Source organism: Balaenoptera ricei, chromosome 15 (genome assembly GCF_028023285.1).
Source record: "Balaenoptera ricei isolate mBalRic1 chromosome 15, mBalRic1.hap2, whole genome shotgun sequence".
Lineage (NCBI taxonomy): Eukaryota > Metazoa > Chordata > Mammalia > Artiodactyla > Balaenopteridae > Balaenoptera > Balaenoptera ricei.
This window is the reverse complement of record NC_082653.1, coordinates 37335983-37358239: the sequence shown is the minus strand read 5'-3', so window position 1 is coordinate 37358239 and position 22257 is coordinate 37335983. Positions and strand designations below refer to the sequence as shown.

Genomic DNA, 22257 nt, shown 5'->3' with positions numbered 1-22257 from the left:
CATTCACTTCTAAGCTCATTCAGTTTGCTGGCAGAATTTGGTTCTCTGTGCTTGTAGGACTGAGGTCCTGATTTCCTTGCATGCTGTTGGCTGGGGTTGTTCTAGGCTTTTAGAGGCCATCCCTATCCCTTGGCTCATCTTTCTCCATCTTCAAAGCCAGCAATGACACGTGGAGTCTTTCTCATTCTTCTACTCTCTCTGACCTCTCCCTCCCTTGGAATTCTAACAAGTGGCTTTAACCCAACAGCCTGTGCAGTGGCTTTGCTTTGAATACTACAACACTGTTCTCATCACGGTTCTGAGGGAGTGACCTTAAGCAAGAGAAGTGTTTGGAGTCCAGTGCACCTATAATAAACTACCATGCAACTATATGATTATTCACTGGGTTGCTGCTTTCTCTTGAGGTGCAGTACCACAGTTCCAGAATCACTACAGGACAAAATGATAATAAAAGCAAAAGGAGGAGGAGCCCTGAATAGCCAAAATAATACTAGAAAAGAAGAACAAAGTTGAAAGACTCATACTTGATGATTTTAAAACTTACTACAAAGACATGGGAATCCAAACAATGTGGTACTGGGAAAAGGACAGGCATATAGAACAATGGAGTAGAATTGAGAGTCAAGAAATAAACTTATACATCATGGTCAATTGATTGACAAGGATGCCAAGATCATTCAATGGGGAAAGAACAATTTCTTCAATAAATGGTGCTGGGACAACTGGATATCCACATGCAAAAGAATGAAGTTGAATCCCTACCTCACATCAAAGTCAAAAATTAACTCAAAATGAATTAATACATAAATATGAGCTTAAAACCACAAAACTTTTAGAAGAAAATACAGGGGTAAATCTTCCTAACTTTGGGTTTGGCAATGGATTCTTATATTTGACATGCAAGCAAAAGCAACAATAATAAAAAATAGGGAAATTCAACTTCATCAAAATTAAAAACTTGTGTGCATTAAAAGACATTATCAAGAAAGTGAAAAGACAATCTATAAAATGAGAGGTCTCTGCCAGTCATATACCTGATAAAGATCAAGTATCCAGAATATATTAAAAAAAAAAAACTTTTCCAATATAATAACAAAAAGGCAATCAACCCACTTAAAAAATGGGTAAACAACTTGAACGGACATTTCTCCAAAGAAGGTATACAAACAGCCAACAACCACATGAAGAGATGCACATCATTAGTCAACAGGGAATGCAAATCAAAACCACATGTTGTACCATTTCATACTCATTAGACGGCTTTAATAAAAAGAAAAAGAAAATAAGTGTTGGCAAGGATGTGGAGAAACTGGAACTCAAGTACATTGCTGGTGGGAATGAAAAATGGTGCAGCTACTGTGGAGAACAGTTTTGTAATTCATCAAAAAGTTAAACATAGGGACTTACCTGGTGGCACAGTGGTTAAGAATCCACCTGCCAATGCAGGGGACGTGGGTTTGAGCCCTGGTCCAGGAAGATCCCATATGTCATGGAGCAACTAAGCCCATGTGCCACAACTAGTGAGCCTGCGTGCCACAACTACTGAAGCCTGTACACCTAGAGCCTGTGCTCCGCAACAAGAGAAGCCACCGCAGTGAGAAGCCCGTGCACCACAATGAAGAGTAACCCTCACTCACCTCAACTAGAGAAAGCCCGCACGCAGCAACAAAGACCAAACACAGCCAAAAATAAAAAAATAAAATAAATTTATCAAAAAAAAAAAGTTAAACATAAAATTAGTATATGACCCAGCAATTCCACTCCTAGGTACATCCCCAAAACAACTGAAAAGAAGGACTCAAATACACGTATACACATGTTCATAGCAGCACTATTCACAATAGCCAAAAGATGAAAACAGCCCAAATGTCCATTAATGGATGAATGGATAAATGAATTGTGGTATATACATACAATGGACATTATTATTCAGCTATAAAAAGGGATGAAACACTGATACATGCTATAACATGGAAGACTCTTAAAAACATTACGCCTAGTGAAAAAAAGCAAAGGTCAAGGGTTGTATGGTTCCATTTATATGAAATATCCAAAATAGGTAAATCCATAGAGATGGAAAGCAGATTGGCTGTTGCCACGGGTTGAGGAAGGGTAAAGTGGGGAGCAACTGCTTAATGGGTAGGGGCTTCTTTGGGGGTGATGAAAATTTTTAGAATTAGGTAGAGGTAGTGGTTGCACAAGTTTGTGGATGTGCTAAAGGACACTGCATGGCTCACTTTAAAATGGTTAATTTTTGTTATGTGAATTTCACTTCATGTTTTTTAAAAAGGCAGAAGGAAGAAGAAAGACAAGGCAGGCAAAGCAGCGCAGGTTTTTAGCTAAGACCAAAGCCTTGGGAACAGCAGAAATAAGCACCAGGAGGGGCACGGGTGCCAGCAGATGTGCTCAGAGGAAAGACGCAGAGATGGCATGAACAAAGGAAAAGGAGGTGGTTCAATCCGGGGATGGTGTCCTAACAGAAGAGTCTAGAATCCACAGAAATGGCCCTTTGTAAAGTCCCTGAAGGCAGGGCACCATGAGGACCACGAGGTAGAAGTTTCTTAAAGGAAGGACAATGTGGTACCTGAAGCTCCTCAAGGTCAATCCTTTGCAGACTCTTCATTCCTTTACATTTGTACAAGAGAAAGAGCAGAGGGTTACCAAGGAGAAGAAAGAGGCGAATTAACATCTCCAATGCCAGGGAGTTAAATTGGATTTGCTTTTTTTTTTTTTTCTCGCTTTTACAGAAACAGACAAAACAACGGGAACATTTTCATTGTAAGGGGAAAAGATCCATATTTCAGGTCTGAAAAAGATTCAGGGTGCCCAATTCAAAATAGGAGAGTATGTAACATGTGTGGGGACATGAAATTCTATCTTTGGAATAAGTTCTTGCTGTCACAACCACACAAAGGCTCTTGGGAAATGTCATACAAAGAAGAAAGTAGTTTGGAGCCTTACAAACATCCCTGGGAAAGAAAAATGGGAAGGTACATATTATCTACAGTAAGACAGGTCCTACGTATGCAACATCTCCTTGTAAAGACTTCCAAAATTCAGTGAAATTGGTGACGCTGTGCTCATTTTCCAGATGGGAAAACCAAGCCCCAGGCTTCAGAGCTCACATTCTTCCTCCTACAGCATAATGCATTGAGCCAGGTGATAAATTATAAAAGTCACCAGGAGCAACCTCCAGTTTTCCAGTACACTTCTAATTGCTTGGAGAAGTGGGTATGACTTTTATTTTTCTATTAGCTCAGTAAGGGCTCTCAAACATCTCCAATGAGAAAATGCACTGCATCTATCCAAATTCCATACTGCTGTATTATCATTTGAGGAGTATACAAAATACTACCATTGCATCAGTTTCTTGCTGCTTATTTTTTATAAGAGTAGTGCCTTCTCTCTGCTCCCTGCATGCCCACTGTAAAAGCACATGGCCTGCAGCCATACGGGAAGGGTCAGTAGATCACGTCAGCACTTTTACCGGCAGAGCCACTGGAGTCCTACTCAAACTGCTCTCTTCCTGCGTGTGTGACACTTGATTTCCCCCACAGGCTACAAAGTATGGCAAGGAACGAAGCAGTTGATCTGCAAGGTGGTCACTGCCCAAGGTCACCGGCTGGTTCCTTTCCTGGGAGGCTTTATTTTAGCCCTCAGGCCTCAGCAAGCTGCCCTTTCCCACCTGAGGACAGTGAAGATACAATGCCTGCTCCTCTGTTCATTTCAAAAAAGTAGGCAAGGACTTTTCAAATGCAACAATTTCAACATTTTATTGACAAATCCAAAAAAAAATGATAAAATAAAAAGGATCCGGGAACTAAACTGGATTTATTTTTTTCTCCCTTTTATAGAAACAGACCAAACAACGCAAACCTTTCCATTGTACGGGGGAAAAAAATCCACGTTTCAGATCTGGAAAAGATTCAGGCTGCCCAATTCAAAATAGGGGAGTGTGGAACACATGTGGAGACGAGAAATTCTGTCTTTGGAATAAGAAGTTCCTGCTGACACAACCACACAAGGGCTCTTGGGAAATGTCACACAAAAGCAATTTTAATGTCATGATGATTTCAAAAATAGCATACTCACAAGCTTCACGTGAAAAGCCTGGTTGAAGAAACTAAAAAATATAAGGGCAACAGCTAAAATTTTCTATACTGGACTGTTAGACCTTTTCCAGTTTCTTCAAATCTTTCAGGAAACAAGAAAGGACAAATAACTTTGCTAATATAAACTTCTGAAATTTTCTTTGGCCTGAAAAACAGGATAAGCCTTCAGCATCTACTGAAGTAGAAAACTGACATTATTTTCCCAAAGGTATCACACTATAATTGCATGGTTTATGCTTTTCTTCTCTAGTATTTTATTTTAAAAATAAAGAAAAGTTGAAAGTTCTTTTTTTTTTTTTTTTACAGTGAACAACCATATTCCCACCACCTAGCTTTTTTGAATATCTAGCCTTTTATCCAGGTCTCTCACCATCAATTCTTTTTTTTTTTTTTTTTTAATGTATTTCACAGTAAATACGTTGCAGAGTTCAATACACTTTACCTCTAAACTCTTATACTGCTGGCATTTTAAATCTTTTCTAGTTAAAAGTTGTGACTCAGCAAGAGGAAAGAGGGAGAAGAAAGTAAGTGAAAGCTCATCACACGCCTAGTTTCAAGCCCCACATTCAGATAAATCTGAGATTCTGGCAAAGGATGGAGATCTTCCTATGAAAACTGGGAGGAACAGGATTTGGCAGAATGCTGGCCTTGGCAATGGTTAGGAAAGTTATCTTACAAAAGTCATGGTGCTGGCCCCATACCCTTCTTCCATCCTTCTAATCACCTCGGGAAAAGAAGTCCAGATGGCCATGGAGACCAAGAAATGGAGCAACAGAGAGCCACCCTAGAAATGGAAAGATTGTGAGAAAAACCCTGCCGTTGTCCCAGGTGGAAAATTCCCTCTTATGGAGAGGACATCCCTACGTGGTAGAGGGGTGTCCTTCTGGCAAAGGGTGTAATGGGTTAGAAAATTCTTCCTTCTCTTTGGTTTTGCTCTCATCTCTCAATTATTCCACAAATCAAGAAAAGGAGGAGAACATTTGAGGCTGGGCCATGCCCACACCTTGGGGATGCCTCTAATAGTAAAGATTAAGTGAAGATAATAAAAAGTGGATGGCAGGCCAGTACTGACCAGTCACTGTCTAAACAGAAGACTTCAGATTGTCTTAAGGGCTGCCCAGTCTAGCTTACCAGGTAAGGGAGGGAAAAGGAGCCACTGTGCAGAAGTGTACCCAGGAATGAATGGTGTGTTCACGTGAGAACATGCCCAGAGTATGGCTACAGGGGGCAAGGTCCGTACAGCAGTGGCATTGGAGAGGGCCCCTGTGGCAGAAGTTCTTCCAACATTCTCTTCATACAATATGACTTTAACACTCTCCCACTGGGAGGTGGGCATTTATGTCTCCTTCCCTTGAAACTGGACAGACTTGTGACTCACCAGTAACCAAATAATGTGATGGAAATGATGCAGCATGATTGTTAAGGCTACGTCATAAAGAAGATCTGCGTCTCACTTGTCAGGAGGAATAATCACACTGGAGCCCACGTAAGCAGTCCAGCTGCCCTGAAGCCACCATGCTGTGAGGAAGCCCACAGTTTCCCATGAAGAGAGACATTATGGAGAATCCTGAGACTATATGGAGAGAGAGCGCCCAGCCAGCTTCCAGCTGCTCCAGCCTCTTGTTCTTTCAGCTTCAGATGCCATTTGAATGCAACTACCTGAGGGACCCCAAGCCAGAACAGCACAACGAAGCCCTTCTGGAACCCCTGACCCACAGAAAATGTGAGAGGTGAAAAGGTGGCTGCTTTTGTTTCAAGCCACTACATTTTGGAGTGATTCCTTACACCACAATAAATAACTAAAACAGACCCCAGCATATAAACTGGGTCCTGATGATACCTCACTTCATACGCTGCACAATCCAAGTCTTCAAACCTGGTATCAAACTAGCCACTACCTACCTTTCTTATTGTGTAGTTAGTACTTCAGCCTCATCAGTTTACATGCAAGTACCCAAACTCTTCCAGAACCTTCTCCCGCAACACATTATATACATACATATATAACTTTTTTCCATTGCCTAAGATGCCCTCTTTTCCTTTTCAAAATCTTTCTACATTCTACCCTTCATTCAAGACCCAGTTTCTTCCAAAAAGTGACCCTATAATTCTGCACTCCTTAAGGTTATCAGTGATATCATAGCTGCCAAACCCAATCATTTTAATCATAATTCATGCCTACAGGGCATTAAGTCCCAAATGGAAGCAGCAATGGCTCATCAAGGACAGATCAGCTCACTTTCTTTGGACAACAATGCCACCTCACTTCTTTATTGAATGGGGTTACCAAGCTGGGAGATTCAAAAGTGCTGACAAAAAGTCTTATCTAAAGGAAGTAAGCCTCTTACTAGAGTTTTTCTATAACATTCTGAAGTTGCACTGTCCAATACAGTGCCATTGGCCAAAGGTGGTTTTGACCACCTGAAATAAGGCTAGTCTGAACTGAGATCTGTTGTAAATATGAAATATACACAGATGAAAATTCTTTAAAAAAAAGGTAAAATATAATTAATAATGTCGAATGTTGAAATGATAAGAATTAGGATATGCTGGGCTAAAATATATATTGTTAAAATTAATTTCAAGTGTGATCTTGGACTTCCCAGCCTCCAGTTCAGCCTGTTATCACAACCTCTTTTTTTTTCTTTTTAAATGAGGTTATAGGAAAATTTAAAATTTTTCATGCTGCTCACATGCTGTTTCTATTGGACCAAACGTCTGTGCTATACCGAGTTGAAGGTGCCCAAGGAAACACCATATATTTCCATAAAAGTTTTAGGAAAATACTTTTAAGGCAAAGGTGAAATGTTTGGATATAAAATTTAAAAGGATGGTTAAAAGGGGTGAGAATGAAAAATAACAGAGTTAATATTTATGCTTGGAAATGTTTCTAGCAAGAATAAGTGCCAACCATACAGTCACACAGTATCCTTGCCTCTTTTTCAGGGCACTGAAATCATTATCCATGATGAAATTCATATAAGGAAAGCTTTGAAATTTCAGATTTTATTTATTTTTTAACCCTAATATATGTAGCAATTCTACTAACTGAAAATTACCTAGGTGTCTCACTCACTGAAAATTACCTAGGTGCAATCACTTTAGGACTTAGGTATTTGAAGCAGTAACTTAGGACCTATTCAAGGGAAGGAAATGAATTTATACAGCTTCCGAAAGTATGTAAACTTGCACCGGGAAAAGGCCTAAGGGATGAAAAACGTGCCTGCATGAGTGAGGAAGTGAGTGAGAGAACAGGTGTCTAGGTAGAGAAGACATTCCAGTGTCTTGTTCAGATATCACTGGGTACCTTTTAACTGTCCTGCGTGCCCACCTCCCAGCTTTTGTGTGTTTTGCTTCTAAAGATGGCACTTGCAAATTTCTTAAGAGGAACAGCCTTCAACTTCTAGAGCTGCTTCACCTGCAGATGCAGAGTGAAGTGCTCCCCAGTTTACAGCCCCTCTCCCACCAGCCCACAGCCAATGGCTGAGGCAGGGATGGGAAAGCCCAGCTCCTTACCTTGGGCAGAAGGAACAGATTCTCAGGAGCAATTACACTCCAGAGCTCCCCCAGGGATCAGGCTGAGGCAGAGACATTGCCCGAACCACCCCTCTGCTTGGCTCCCTCCTTCTCCCTTACCTTCCCCAACTCCCTAGTTCTCTTGGGAGCACTGCCTTAATGAAACACTTGTGTAAAAATCCCACCTCAGATCTGCTTAGGAAAGCCCAAGCCAAGAATCTTGTGATGTATGAATGGGCCCTAGGAAAATATGAAACCGGATTCTTATTGTTGTTTTTGTACCTCAGATAAGAGTTTCTATAACACTTAAGTATTTAAAATAACTGCACAGTTTAATAAGCAAGAAGTATATTTGTTCCTAAAGAGCATTGCAGCAGCCCTAGAGCAGAGGTCTTAGCCCTAGAAAAAAGATGCTAATAATGGCACAGCATATATATCTCCAGGTGTGAAAGAAGTTAAGGGTAGCGTGTAAGGCTCCAAAATAGAAGTAAAAATAAAGAGAAGTCAGCTTAAAGTTTGGTGAGCTTCATAACTGACATTGATGTTATCAATTCTGTACATAATCAATATTTAATAAAAACAATTTCAAGTCATTCAGAAGGCAAGAAAGCACCCCAACATTAGGTAAATTTCCCCCAAAAAAGAGTATACCTTCCAAACTGAAATAAAACAGGGCAGTAGGTATCAAGGGTTGTTTTCTTTCTTTTCATGAAAACTGAAGACAGCCTTTGGTTTAACTAAGTTAATAAATTCCTCTTTACGAAGAGTCATTCTGAAGCTAGAAATTTAAGAATGAAGATAATTCATCTCATTTTGTTTTCTATAAATATTTCCTATTTTAACACTGATAAAAGGCTAAGTTGAATGTCACATAAATAAGAGAAATCTAAAATACACCTTTTACCATTACAGGGATTAAAATATATTCTGAATGCCTACTGTGGATGTAATAGTCCTAAAAAACCCACTTAGAACTAATGTACAGCCCACTGTTGGAACCATGGCAAAATAAAGCAGGCTTTCAAGATGAAACCAGAAAGGTTCAGATGCCAGGGTCTAGATAGTTCCCATTTTAAATACGGGAAGACATTATAAAAGAACCCGATTTCACTGCAATATAAAAAAATACTCATCATAAAAGGTATCCAACAATTGAATGTTGCTAGAGTGGGATGTTTTTAGTTTTAGGAGAGGATAGCATGAAATACACAAGAATTCTCTCTTTGGGAAAAGGGCAAGCCTAACACAAAGATAACAATCAAACAACTTGGTGACATGTGGGACACCAGGTCCAATCAAGTCCTAACAGGTGTGGGGATGGAAGAGTAGCCCACATACTATGTTAGCTGTCCCAGGACTCAATGCCATCTAAAGTCTTTGTAAAATCAAATGTATGGCATTTATACCACTTAATACAGAGGAAATCATTCTTGGAACTTACAATATAGAACAAATAACTTCTAAGCTCTGTTCTTTTTTTTTTCTTTTGGACTCTTAAATCAAGTGTTTATTTTCACTAAGTACCTAATTCTTCATAGGGACAATTTATAATCCAGCTGATAAACAATGACTTATTTTTTTAAGGATAATAAAACTATTGTACAGAGAAAGTGGATAGTCCAGAAAAACATTTTTTAAAAAAAGAGTAAAAAGCAGACATTGTGTCTACACTGATTTAAAGTTCCTACTGAATTATTCAGCACCCCTTACTCCGATTTGCCTGCTAAGACATGGTTTATGAGTCATCCATGGGGAACAGTAAAATATACTGCACTTGACTAAAAATAAGTAGGAACATTTAATAATAAATCTACTTTCTTGATAGCCTTGGGTCATCATTAAATACTGATCACTTGGAGAAGTGTTGGATTGTGTGATTCTTCCCTCCCCTCACAGAAAGGCCAGAAGAAAATCAGCCACGGGCCTTGCCAGAAGATGATGGAATATCTGACATGACATGAAACACAGAGAAGAAAATAATATTGATTTTAAATGCCTGGAACCTGGAGTTCACTTATCGAGATGAACAGCAAAGTTGCTGGTTATCTTTTCCACTATATCTTTTCCACTATACAAAATTTTCCAAATTTTTTACTTATGACACCAAGTAGAAAATAGCAATTTGACAAAGGGGTCAGAAAAGAACATTTGCTAGGATTCTGCCTCTTGAATAAAGCATAGGCAAGTTATTGTTTATAAATAAAAAGAACTGTGCATATATATTTTCGATTTCCATTTTAGCGTTTCTTTAAAGATTTGTAAAATGGAACTTTAGAGGAACATTGGAAGGATTTAATTACATCATCCTTATAGGTAGTTGCCATAAAATGGAGGGTGGACTCCAACTGACAATGATTTTTCCCATCTGTGAGAATCTTCTTAAACAAAATGTGCATAAGATTAAAAACAAGTCGCATACATTTCTCCTCAGAAAGAATTACAGAAAACAGTAACTTAATATCTGATGCTTACTAAATGCAGGCAATACTCCCACAGACGGCAAACAGAAAATCCAGCAGAAAATGAAGTACCAAAGGTTGGTGGAATGAATAAACTTGAATCTAGAAAATGCCAGGAGTTGAACACTCCACCACATCAAGGAAAACATCTGTGAATCAGTTCTGAGAGGCATTTCAGATGGGACATCAGTGTGAATGAAGGGATTCATTTTACAGACCGAAAGTTCTAGAACCCCACATCTAGCAACTTACCCACTGTGTGCAGAGTACTTACCAGATGGCTGGGGACTGACTGAAGGTGACGTCCACTTAGTCAAATCACAGCGCTGTCCTCTGTGGAGGAAGGACACAGATCAGAGAAAAATCAATGTGAAGGAAATTTAGAATTCTCACGGAAAGAAACAGCCCTTTGCACTTCAAAATCAAAACCTATTATATTCTTTAAAACACATGAGAAAGAGACATTAATAAATTAGTGACATTAGTTTCTAAATGGATGACAAAAACAGACAATCATCAAATCAGAAATCTTAGTGCTACACCCAGCCTATAGGGTTTATACACTCTCTCTACTAAGCTGCTGATCTACAATTCAACCCCTTAACCTATAAAAATAATTAAGCAGCAGTTGAACAACAACGATATCCAAAATGTTCTAGAAGTAGATATAATGATCTTTCCCTGATTGACAGTGAAACTGATAGTAATATTAAGAAATTTTTCAAAAAGAGCAGTGCTGAATAGGAAAGGTTTACAATGAAATTGCATCTATGTACAAATAGTCATTATTTTTTATGTGTGTTTTTGTATTGCCTTCATTAACAAGTTGTTATGTAGTTTTGGACTTGACATTGAATTTAGATTTCAAGATCTTTCCAAGATTTTGTGTTGGGTGGGGGAGTGGCATGGTTCCAGGTGGTGTCAGAAGTACATAGAAATAAGAGGAAGCCCATCTGCATTTGGAAAGAAGGTAGAGGCAGAAAAATTGGCAATTGAAATACGGGAAAATGCTGTCTGTAAAATCTGAAATGGGATTTTCCCAAGGTCATCATCTATTTATGGAGATGTCTACAGTAAAATCCACAAATGAAAAATACGTCATTACAAAAAAAAAAAAAAAAAGCAGACTTGGGTCTACATAGACAGACATGGAAAAAAATTCTCAGGTCATAGTATTAATTTTTAAAAACTCAAGTAAGGTAGTAATACGTGTACTATGACCCCAGTGTGTTAAAACAAACCTCACTAATCTAGGTGTAAAAACACAGACATGAATATTGTTATATGCAGAGAACATATTTGAAGGGATAACAAGAAACTCAACTGTGCTGCCTCTAGAGAACTGGTACTGTACGGAGGTAAAAAGGGCCTTTGCATTTTAACCTAACATTGAACAATTATGCAATATTTTATCACAAAACATATTACTTTTACAATTAAAATTGAAAATACAAGAATCCAATTCATCTAAACTTCCTATGGAAATAAACATTCCATTTTAAGTATATAGAAATAGAGAATACACAGCATCATCTACACATACTTCACTGATTTATTTATTTATTTTATTATTATTATTTTTTTGGCCATGCTGTGAGACTTGTGGGATCTTAGTTCCCCAACTAGAAATCAAATCCAGGCTCCTCGCGGTGGAAGCATGGAGTCCTAACCACTGGACTGCCAGGGAATTCCCATTACTTCACTGTTTAGTAAATATGTACTATGACCCAGCTCTAAGCATGGATTGCATCATCATATTTAATCGACATAAAACCTCTAAAATGTTTGTACTGTGATTATTCCCATTTTATAGAAGAGAAAACTGAGAAGTTGGGTGTCTATTCAAGAATTACACAAAGCTGGCATGCAAACCCAGGCACCCTGACCAACGTTTAGCTTCCATGGTACTGCCCCCTCCATGGCATTTACCATAGTTTCAATATTACATTTATACTTGTAGTGATGTATTAATATGAGACTGTAAATTCCATGCAGACAGGGATCATGTGTGTATTAGAACCATGATGTATATCCCCAGCACCGAGATAGTGCCTCCCCACAACTTTGTTGAAAAGGAGATAATTAAGTGCCCCGCCTAGAGCTGGGAAGTTAAAAATGTTTTATGTCTCTTGGGACTGTAAAACAAGACGAGTTCCAAAAAACGTCACTGATTAATAAACCTGCTATACCATGCTCCTCGTTTTGAGAAACCACCTGCTACCCATGTCCTTCTGTAACCAGAGATTTAAATACTGGACACATTTTGCTTTCCTTCTATAGTTCCCTAAGTGACTATCCAGCATAAAACTGATGCATTGTTCCATAAGCCTTTCTGCTTCATGGCTAGGATATTGCAACATTTGGGAAAGCCAATGTTGAAATACTTAACTACATGGGACTTCCCTGGTGGAGCAGTGGATAAGAATCCGCCTGCCAACACAGGGGACACAGGTTCGATTCCTGGTCTGTTAAGATCTCACATGCTGTGGAGCAACTAAGCCCGTGCACCACAACTACTGAGCCTGTGCTCTAGAGCCCGCGAACCACAACTACTGAGCATGTGTTCCGCAACTACTGAAGCCCTTGTGCCGAGAGCCTGTGCTCCACAACAAGAGAAGCTACCGCAGTGAGAAGCCCACGCACTGCAATGAAGAGTACCCCCGCTCGCCACAACTAGAACTATTATAACTTAACAATAAAAAGACAAATAACTCAATTTAAAAATGGGTAAATAATCTGAATAGACATTTCCTCCCAGAAGATATACAAATACATAAAGAGATGTTCAACCATAAGAGAAAATTAAGTCAAAACCACAATGAGATACTACTTCACACCCACTAGGATAACTATAATCAGAAGACAGATTAGAAAAAGTGTTAATGAGAATTTGGAGAAATCAGAACCCTCCTACATTGCTTGTGGGAATATAAAATGCTTCAGCTGCTTTGGAAAACAGCCTGGCAATTCCTTAACTGGTTAAACATAGAATTACCATATGGCTCAGTAATTCTGTTCCTAGTTATGTACCGAAGAGAAATGAAAATACGTGTCCACAAACAAAAAATTTTTATGTACTTTTTTCGTGGCAGCATTATTTATAATAGCCAGAAGGTGGAAATAATCCCAATGTCCATCAACTGATGAATGGATTAAAAAATGTGATATATCCATACAATAGACTGTTATTCAGCAATAAAAAGAATGCAACATGGATACATGTGACAACATGGACGAACCTTAAAAAAAATTATACTAAATGAAAGAAGCCACACACAAAGGCCACATATTATATGACTCCAGGTATATGAAATGTGCAGAATAAGCAAATCCACAGAGATAGAGAGCAGATTAGTGGTTGTGCAGGACTGGAGGGGCAGAGAAGGCGGGGAGTGGATGCTCAGGGGTGTGGGATTTCTCTTTGGGGTGATGAAAATGTTCTGAGATTAGACTGTAGAAACGGTTGCACAACTTTGTGAATATACTAAAAACCACTAAATCATACATTGTGAGTGGGTGAATTTTATGTTTTGTAAATGATATTTCATTAAAGCAGTTTATAAAAAAGGTTATCTTTCAGTAAGTTTGCCAGTAAATATTAGTTGGCTTCTTTCCAAAACGACAAAATACTTACTTACACTCTCCAAGAAAACAGTAAGTAGTGAACATTTACATTTTTAAGAGACAAACTATTGTAATTCTCCATGGGATTTCTTGTGATGGGAAATACATACAATTATATTTTACCTTTGCCAAAGAAGAGCGTATGCCTGCAAAGTACCACTAATGACAGATGCCACAGTGCTTGAGATATAGTCTTATTTCAAAACAATGGGGAGCTTTAGCCAAGTGTGAAGTTTTTGTTTCTTAGTGGAGGGAAAAAAAACCTACAAATATCTGAGGCTTACATTACGAGGTCTAATTTTGAGAATCTATATACTGAACACAAAGGACTAGCATTCAATGCTCTTCCCAAGATATTCAATATTGAAATTTTGTTTTCAGGTGAAGAATAACTGGGCAAGACAATCAAAACAGAGATCATTTCACTGTGATCTGCTACTGAACATGGAAAATTATTGTTTTGCAAACAAACAGAATGTTAGAGAACAGTTATGTCAGTGAGTTTGTGCAGTGTAACCAACCACCTCAAACCTGTGTGGCTTAAATCAGTAAATATTTATTTTGGTTCACAAAATGATCTCAAGTTGGTGAGAATGGCAAGAGTGTAGATCCCACTGCACAAGCGCCTCTCAAGCCTCTGCTGTGTCACATGTGCTAACGTAGCATTGGGCAAAGCAAGCCACGTGGTCAGGCCCAGATTCAAAGGGTGGAGAGAGAGCCCCACTTCTTGATGGGAATTTGCACCCTTTAAGGGCATGGATACAGGGAGGGAAAGACTTGGTGGCCATCTTTACAATCTACCATAGTATCGTTTCCAAATGGGACACACTCCCACTGATGGCCCACAGATATTTTACAGTTTATTACAGTACAGTTTTTATTCATGGTACAGCTTACATGTAAAATATATGTATTTTACCACAGTACATGGAGAGAGAATGTACAGTGCATATACATTAATGCAACTTCTATTTATGGAAAATGATATCAGGTCTCTATTGAAATTAATCGTACCACTATAAATATACTAATGGCTATTTACTATAGTAACGTTATCATGTTACCAGTTATTTATCAGTTATCTTTTCTTTTTAAGTGAATATATTTAAGTGGAAAAGATGAGTAATAAGTTCAGGTGAAAGACAGATTTTGCCAAATCCATAGAAGTGGCTCAGGAATAACCCAAGTTTAGAAACCCATGGGGTAGGACAATGCTTCTGAAACTTAACATACATACAAATCGCCCAAGTTATCGGCAGATTCTGGTTGAGACCAGAGATTCTGCAGCTCTAACAAGCTCCCGGGAGGTGTTGATGTTGCTGGTTCTAGAGCACACCCTGAGCAGCAAGCACGTAGAAGGGCAGAAGCCTGGCTGTCAGAGAAAGCCGAGAACAGTCATTTACCAGCCGTGTGGTCCTCAAGCAGCTGACTTCACCTCTCTGAGATCATTCCTCATCTGTAAGATGTAGGTAACGTTAACACCCATCTCAGAATCTCTCTCTCTCTCTCTCTCTCTCTCTCTCTCTCTCTCTCTCTATATATATATATATATATATATATATATATATATATATATATAAATCACCTTGCTGTACCCTGAAACTAACACTATATTGTAAGTCAACTATAGTTATATTAAAAAAAAAAAAAAGCAATAGGATCTTTGAAACTCATTTTGCCAAAGCAATCACATTTGATACTTTCACATAGAGTATGGACACGTTGACATCTCCTCAGAGCCACTCCACAAGCATATATTGAGCACCCCCTGTGGCCTGACACTGTCCTTGGCTCTGAGGACATGACAGTGACCAAGCAAGAGAAACCACTGTCCAAGCTGAGCTCACACCCCAAACCCTAAACTGCTCACATAACTCTCTCCTCTGAGTTGCACTGAAAGAGAGGCTGCCAAGGGCCTGACGTGGCCACATACATGTTTACACTTCCCTATGGTGATCTTTGAACATTTGAGCTGATTGTTAACACTTACATAATGGGAGATTTCATATAAAACATTGGAACCCCAGCCTCTCTTGGAAATCTGGAAGACTGGGCAACAGGGACCCAGAGAGCCGCCTGTACGCCAGTCACAGCTGAGAGGTGGCCGTTGCTCCTGAGAAGGTCTGGGTCTGCCAGGTCCCCCCAGCACACCCTCCTGATCACTTCCACCAGATGGCCCCTCACCCATGTTCTCTGGCTCTTCTCCCTGCACTGGGTTAGCGACCCCCCCAAGATGAAATCACAGTCAGCAATGCTGACGAGCATGGAAAGAAGGGGAGTCCACCTTCCTAGTCTGTGTATTTTCCCTTTACCATCGTGCAATAAATGTCTAGCAAGGGAGCAATTTCATCATTCCTCTGCCCCTCCCTAAAGTCTAAAACTGCCAGTTTGAGAAACCATTCATTCTAAGCTCTGCCCAGAAAAGTTATAGCTCCTGGATCTGTCATTTACTGTGGCTAACTGGATCTAAAATGGTTAACTGGGGGCTCTTTATAGGAGTTTATTATGAGTCATTTTATGAGTGTTATTTTTTTTTCTCTAAATAATGGCGACGGCTTTGCAATTACCTCGCTACCTTCTTTTGCCTGGTTTCCCTCGTGCATTGGTTTTCTGTGGCTGCATCACAAAACTGCCACAAACTTCACAGCTTAAAACAACACAAATTTAGTAGCTCTTGGTACTTGGTCAGAAGTCTGGGTCCAGCTGCTGGGCTCTCTGTTGAACATCTTACAAGGCTAAAATCAAGGTCTCTGTAGGCTTCCTTCCTTTCTGGAGCCTGAGGAATGATCCACTTCCAAGTTCAGGCAGGTTGTTGGCCAGTTTCACTTCCTTACAGTCATAGGACTGGGGGCTGTTCCCGGCTGGCTGTCAGCAGGGGGCCAAGCCAAGCACCCAGATGCCACCTACACTCCTTGCCTCACAGCCCCACCTCTTCCAGGCCAGCAGCGGACAATCTCCCCTGCATGGAATCCCGCTCTCTCCTTGAATATTTCTTTAGTCCCTACTAGAGACTCAGCTGACTAGGACAGACCCACCAAAGAAAAGCTCATTCTGAAAGTCAGCTGCACCATCTAACATAACCTCATCACAGGAGTGACATCCATCAGGGTCACAGTCGCCGGGGTAGGAGTCCTGGGCCCATACGAGAATTCTGTCTGCTATACCTAGTACCTAATTGCTGCATGCATTTGTTGTCTGTATGCATTTATTTTTTTTTCTCAGGTTGGAAACTGACATCATGTCACAAGGAAGGCTAACTGGCCAACAGACAGGATGCATGGAAGTTAAACCCAGCGAGTAGCTTTGTAACAGTTCTCCCATTCATCACTAGAGTAGCTAATGCTCTAACCCTAAGAATGCATGTACTCTGCCAACTTCCAGATGTATATGAGATGTTTTCCTTCTTGAACTTAAACTGACCTTATGAAATTAGATGTGTAGAAAATTGATATTCTGAAGGAGAAGGAGGGGGAGAAGAAGGAGAAGAAGGAAAAGAAGAAGAAAACAGATACATAACTAGTACCTAGAAGGACCAAAAAAAATTTTTAAGTATCCAAATACTTACGTGCTAAAAATTTTTTAATTAAATTGTTATATTTTCTACATGGTCTCAACCAATTTAACAGCTTTTCACTCAACAGACTTGGCTATTTGGAAATTACATAGAGGCACTGTATACATAACCACACTAACAGTTGAAGGAAAAGGATAAAAATAATTAAAAGCATGCTTAATACAGTCACTCGCTCATGGCATAATAATCAATTAATGAGAAATTACTAAGCCCAGGTACTGCTCTCAGTGTTTCATGTATATTAACTCATTAAATCTCACCAAACTCCATGTAGCAGAAACTTTCTACAGATGAGGAGACTGAGTCACAGGGTAGTTATATTACTGATCCAGAGTCACGTGGTGAGTAAGAAAAGGCATGTGAATTCAAACCGTGGACCCTTCCTCTTAAAACCATAGCTGTCTGTGCACTCATCTGTGTTTCCATGTTGTGAAATAGGGGTGCTTCCTGCGCCTAATACACAGCACAAGGTGGTGGCCAAGCACCTATGCACTGCACTCAAATAGATCTGGTTCACATCCAAGGCCAAGGGGTGAGAGTTGGGGCTGCAGCCTTGCCAACGGGTGTGATTCTATAATTTGCGTAAAGACACCCCATGTGCCAGCAGCAGCCTTGTCCAAGCAAGCCTATGAAGTCTTAAAAAAGAAAATAATCCAGGCATTCCTTAACCCCCTATATACTTATTTGGAAGAGGAGAGATGAAAACTGTGATTGATTCCTTCTTTCTCTTTTTCATTCCTTCCAAACCCTTTTCCATTGTCCTACATTTGAAATTGAGAGATTATGAAAAGATGGCAACAAAGCGAAAGCTAACACTAGAAGCAAAGAATAGAAACCACTGGCTCCCTTTCCTACTATAGAGAAGGAAGTGAGCCTTTCTTTAGGTAATGAGAAAGGAAAAACCTGTAGTTCAATACCCTCCAACCTTTTCCATCAGTTCCACCCAGCCAAAGCAGGGGCATCATGGCACCGGGTGTCATCAGCAGCACAGACCCCAAGAAACACAGGCTTAGCAGTTGTAATAATAGGTCACCAGAGGCGGAGATGGAGGTGGAGGTGGAAGTGGAGTGGGGGTGGGGGGCACATCCTGATATCTGTATTAAAGAAACTCTTGATTTCTGACGGGGAGGGGAGTGGGGGAGGGATGGATTAAGAGTTTGGGGTTAGCAGATGCAAACTATTATATATAGGATAGATAAACAACAAGGTCCTACTGTATAGCACAGGGAACTATATTCAATATCATGTGATAAACCATAATGGAAAAGAACATGAAAAATTATATATATATATATATATATATACACACACAATTGAATCACTTTTCTGTACACCAGAAACTAACATTGTAAATCAACTATACTTCAATTTAAAAAAATAAATAGAAAAGGAACACTTGCTTTCAACGATGCATTTCCACAACTAGGTTGGACAAGCCCACGTGTCAGGTGGCATTTACTCAGTGATTGCTCCTGGTACCGGCAAGACGCTGACCAAGGACTGTTACCACCCAGGGTCCTCTCTGTGAGGAGGTGAGTGATTAGAACTATTCTTTAATCAGTCCTCTTTATGTTCTCCTATGGTTCCATCTTGGTTCCATTGCCCTGGTGGGCACAGAGCAGAAATTACAGAAGTATAAATGTATTTTGTCAGAGAAACCTCCCTTTAATCTGATGCTTTCTGGAGTTGTTTATTTGGGGGAGGTCTTAGTTTTTCCCAAGTTTTATTTGGTAGAATTTCTCAAGCCACATAATTTGACTTAAAATTGCTATGCACTGCAGCCAGAACACCCAAATAGGTTTGAGATCAGACATAATTCTCAAGGTCCTTGGCTGCCTGTGGTCGTCAGTGATCCCTCAGAACATTCAAACAGGGTCTTAGTTTCAGAGACTTGGATGTGTGCCAACCCAGGTAATTATTCTCTGCCTACCTTATTTCCCCAGGCAATTTTAATTGAAAATGGTATTATCCTTTACCTCAGTTCTAATCTGCTCTGAAGTGTCCCTGTGTCCTGCTTCTTCCTTCCATCATAAGCTAACTGAGCTGGTTTCTTTTTGAAGCTTAAGTTAAAAAAAAAAGAAATGTTTCTGAGTCTCCCAAGGGGGAAAATATCAGATAAATATGAGCCATTTAATTAGTCTCAAACCAGTGCACCGAATACTACTGGCAGCAGCTGCAAGAAACCCCTCTTTGATGCCTAACCTTATGAAAAGTTTCTTTTGTGGATAGAAATACAAAGGTTTTCTTACTGAAAACTGACCAAAAAAAAAAAAAAAAAAAGGGTGGGAGGAAGGGAGTGGGAGAGACAATGAGATGACTTTACTCTCCTGAAATGATTTTAAAAGGTACTGTTGCCTTGATTCAGAGTTGGCAGAACAAAATGCACCATTTAACACAGGATGCCCGAAATTCAATGAAAATGCAACAGAAATGTGCTTTTTGGTTACTTCCAACAAGCATGCACTTAAACCAGTAATGTCCAATAGAAATATGATGAAAACCGCAATTGTGAGTTACATATGTTATTTTAGTTTCCAGAAGCACTATTAAAAAGGTAAAAAGAAACAGAATACTAGCAATAAAAAGGGAAAGAACTCTTGATAACATAATTTGCTTAGATCTCAAGGGAACTTTGCTGAGCAAAAAAAGCTAATCTCAAAAGGTTACAAACTATATAGTTCCATTTGTATGGCATTCTTGAAATGACACAAGTACACAAATGGATAACAGATTACTGATTTTCAGTAGTTAGGGAGGAGAGGAGGTAGGCTATTGCTACAGTATCTGGCAAATGTGATCCTTGCGATAGAATTCTTATGTATTTTGACAGTGGTGGTGGTCATATGAATCTACACAGGTGAATAAATTGCATAGAACTAAACACACACACACAGAGACACACAAACACCAGTACATGTAAATCTGGTAAAATCTGAATAAGGTCAGTGGGCTGTATCCATATAAATTTTGTGGTTGTGATGCTATACCTAGGTTGTGTAAGACGGTACCAACTGCATGTGGATCTATGATAGTCTGAGAATTAAAAGTTTAAAAATGTGAATTTAATGTTAATAAGAGTTAACCCAGTATTTGCAGAATTTTCTTATATAATTGAGGTACATGTAATTGATAGAAAAATTATTGAGATAGTTTAAAATTCCTCTTTTTTTTTTTTTTTTTTTTCTTCTTGCATTCTAAGTCTTTGGAATCCAGTGTGTAGTTTACACTTAGAGAACATTTCAACTCCCACGTGTGGCTCTGACTCCAGGTACTGGGTAGCAAAAATGCTTCAAACTGAGCCTAATATCCATTTCCCAACCTCCTCCAGTGACAAAAACTAACATTGAAACATCTTTGCTTTCTGGAAGTCTCTCCTAGGGCAGGTTTATAACGAAACCCTTAGAGCTTAGACAGTCACTGGAAAATATGATTGGCTGGGAGAGAAAATTTCATCACTGGTACCAACCTGAATTTGTTTTGGACCACAGATCCAAGACACAAATGAATAACTAATCCCTATTAAGGAGACTTCTAGTATCTTCTAAGAAATAATTCCTAAGAAGAATTTCAAGAGCTATAACACATAGACTGGGCTCAAGGATTAAGATTTTAAACTATTTTTGAATCTTTGTAACTTTTCCTGTTGGGTTTTTTCTCTCTCTCTTTGCTTTCCTATTTCCCCGTGGTGATTAGAAGTGGGATGATTTAAATAAGAAAGCCTTGTGGGTTTGTGCTTCAGAGCCATGAAACTCGGAGATTCAATTTTCCTCTTCAGGCAGTCATGGAGGAGAAAGAAACAGGTGATAAGTGTGTGATGGCAACTTTGAAAAATACATAAAATTAGGCCAAATCTCTTGGGACTCTGAAAAGTAAAACAGAGAGCAGACTTGGTTCTCAGACCAGGTGTGATAAGAAGCCCAGGGCTCAATCTCAAAAGACCAGTGCAGTCTCCATCCTCCAGAGAAAGTGGAAACGAGATGAGGAAATACTATTCCCAAATGGAGCCTTGAGGTATAAAAAGAGTGGGTTTTGGAATGAGAGAGACCTATCTTTGAGAATACAAGTCAATTAACCTCTGTTGGCCCTGGCTTCCTTGTTTGTAAAGCAGCAAAATTATCTACCTGACTCATTGTTGTGAAGTTAAACGGAATAATACACGAAAAGTGTTTATCACATTCCCCAGTCCAAGGTGGGTGATCAATTACTGTCCTCTCCCTCCTCCTCTATTTCTGCACTCAAGTAACGAGGCACACAGAGAAAATGATGTGTGCAAATTATGCTAAGAATAGTAACAGCAGAAACTCCAGTTGTTGCTCTAGAGTAATGCCAGAGAGAAAAATATTTCATTTTAATCTGTTGTGCTTCACTTCTAATCTGCTGGTAGGAAGCTGGTTTCAGGATCAATCTAGATTTATAGCACTCTTGAGACAGCTAAGTATGAGAGAAGCAGGTACCCCGAAGGCAGAGGACACAAAAGAGTCTAGAAAAATGGAAACAGGGCTGGTTTGACCAGAGAATCATGACCTCAAAAACCTTTATGTAGTCACATCCTTCATAAACATAAAATGCATCCTCCAGTCAGCAAGTGAAAATAGAAAAAATAAATAAATAAAGAGTATGGCACAGCTTACAAGAACCACTCAATGCCTTAAGTTCTCTTGTTATGAATTATGTAAATTTGAGACTGGTATTTATGTTTGTCAGATAGTTATTTTGGTCACAGACAACTGGTCAACCACTTGTCCTATGAGAAATTACATCACCAGCTGGCCCACTGGAGCCCAATACACTGAGATATGGCAACAAGTTGGGTTTTTATTGATGGAACTGAACCCTACAAACTCTTCAAGACCCAGAACATGGCTGCTGAGGCCAAGGCCCTGACACAGGTACCATATTGAATAGACGGGCTCCAAATGCACAGTCTAGAATAATCTGTATGGACAACAGCCTGCTCTGATTCTGTTTCCTG

The 22257-nt window shown here is 39.4% G+C and overlaps 1 protein-coding gene across 10 annotated transcripts in view; it reads right to left on the bottom strand.

Moving 5' to 3' along the window:
- PLCB4 (phospholipase C beta 4) overlaps positions 1 to 22257 on the bottom strand; it is a 415724-nt gene that overhangs the window by 248236 nt on the left and 145231 nt on the right. For all 10 annotated transcript variants that reach the window (XM_059896967.1, XM_059896965.1, XM_059896971.1 and 7 more), the window contains exon 2: positions 10362 to 10420. The gene's annotated coding sequence lies outside the window, so the exon portion shown is untranslated. The remainder of the gene's footprint in view (positions 1 to 10361; positions 10421 to 22257) is intronic.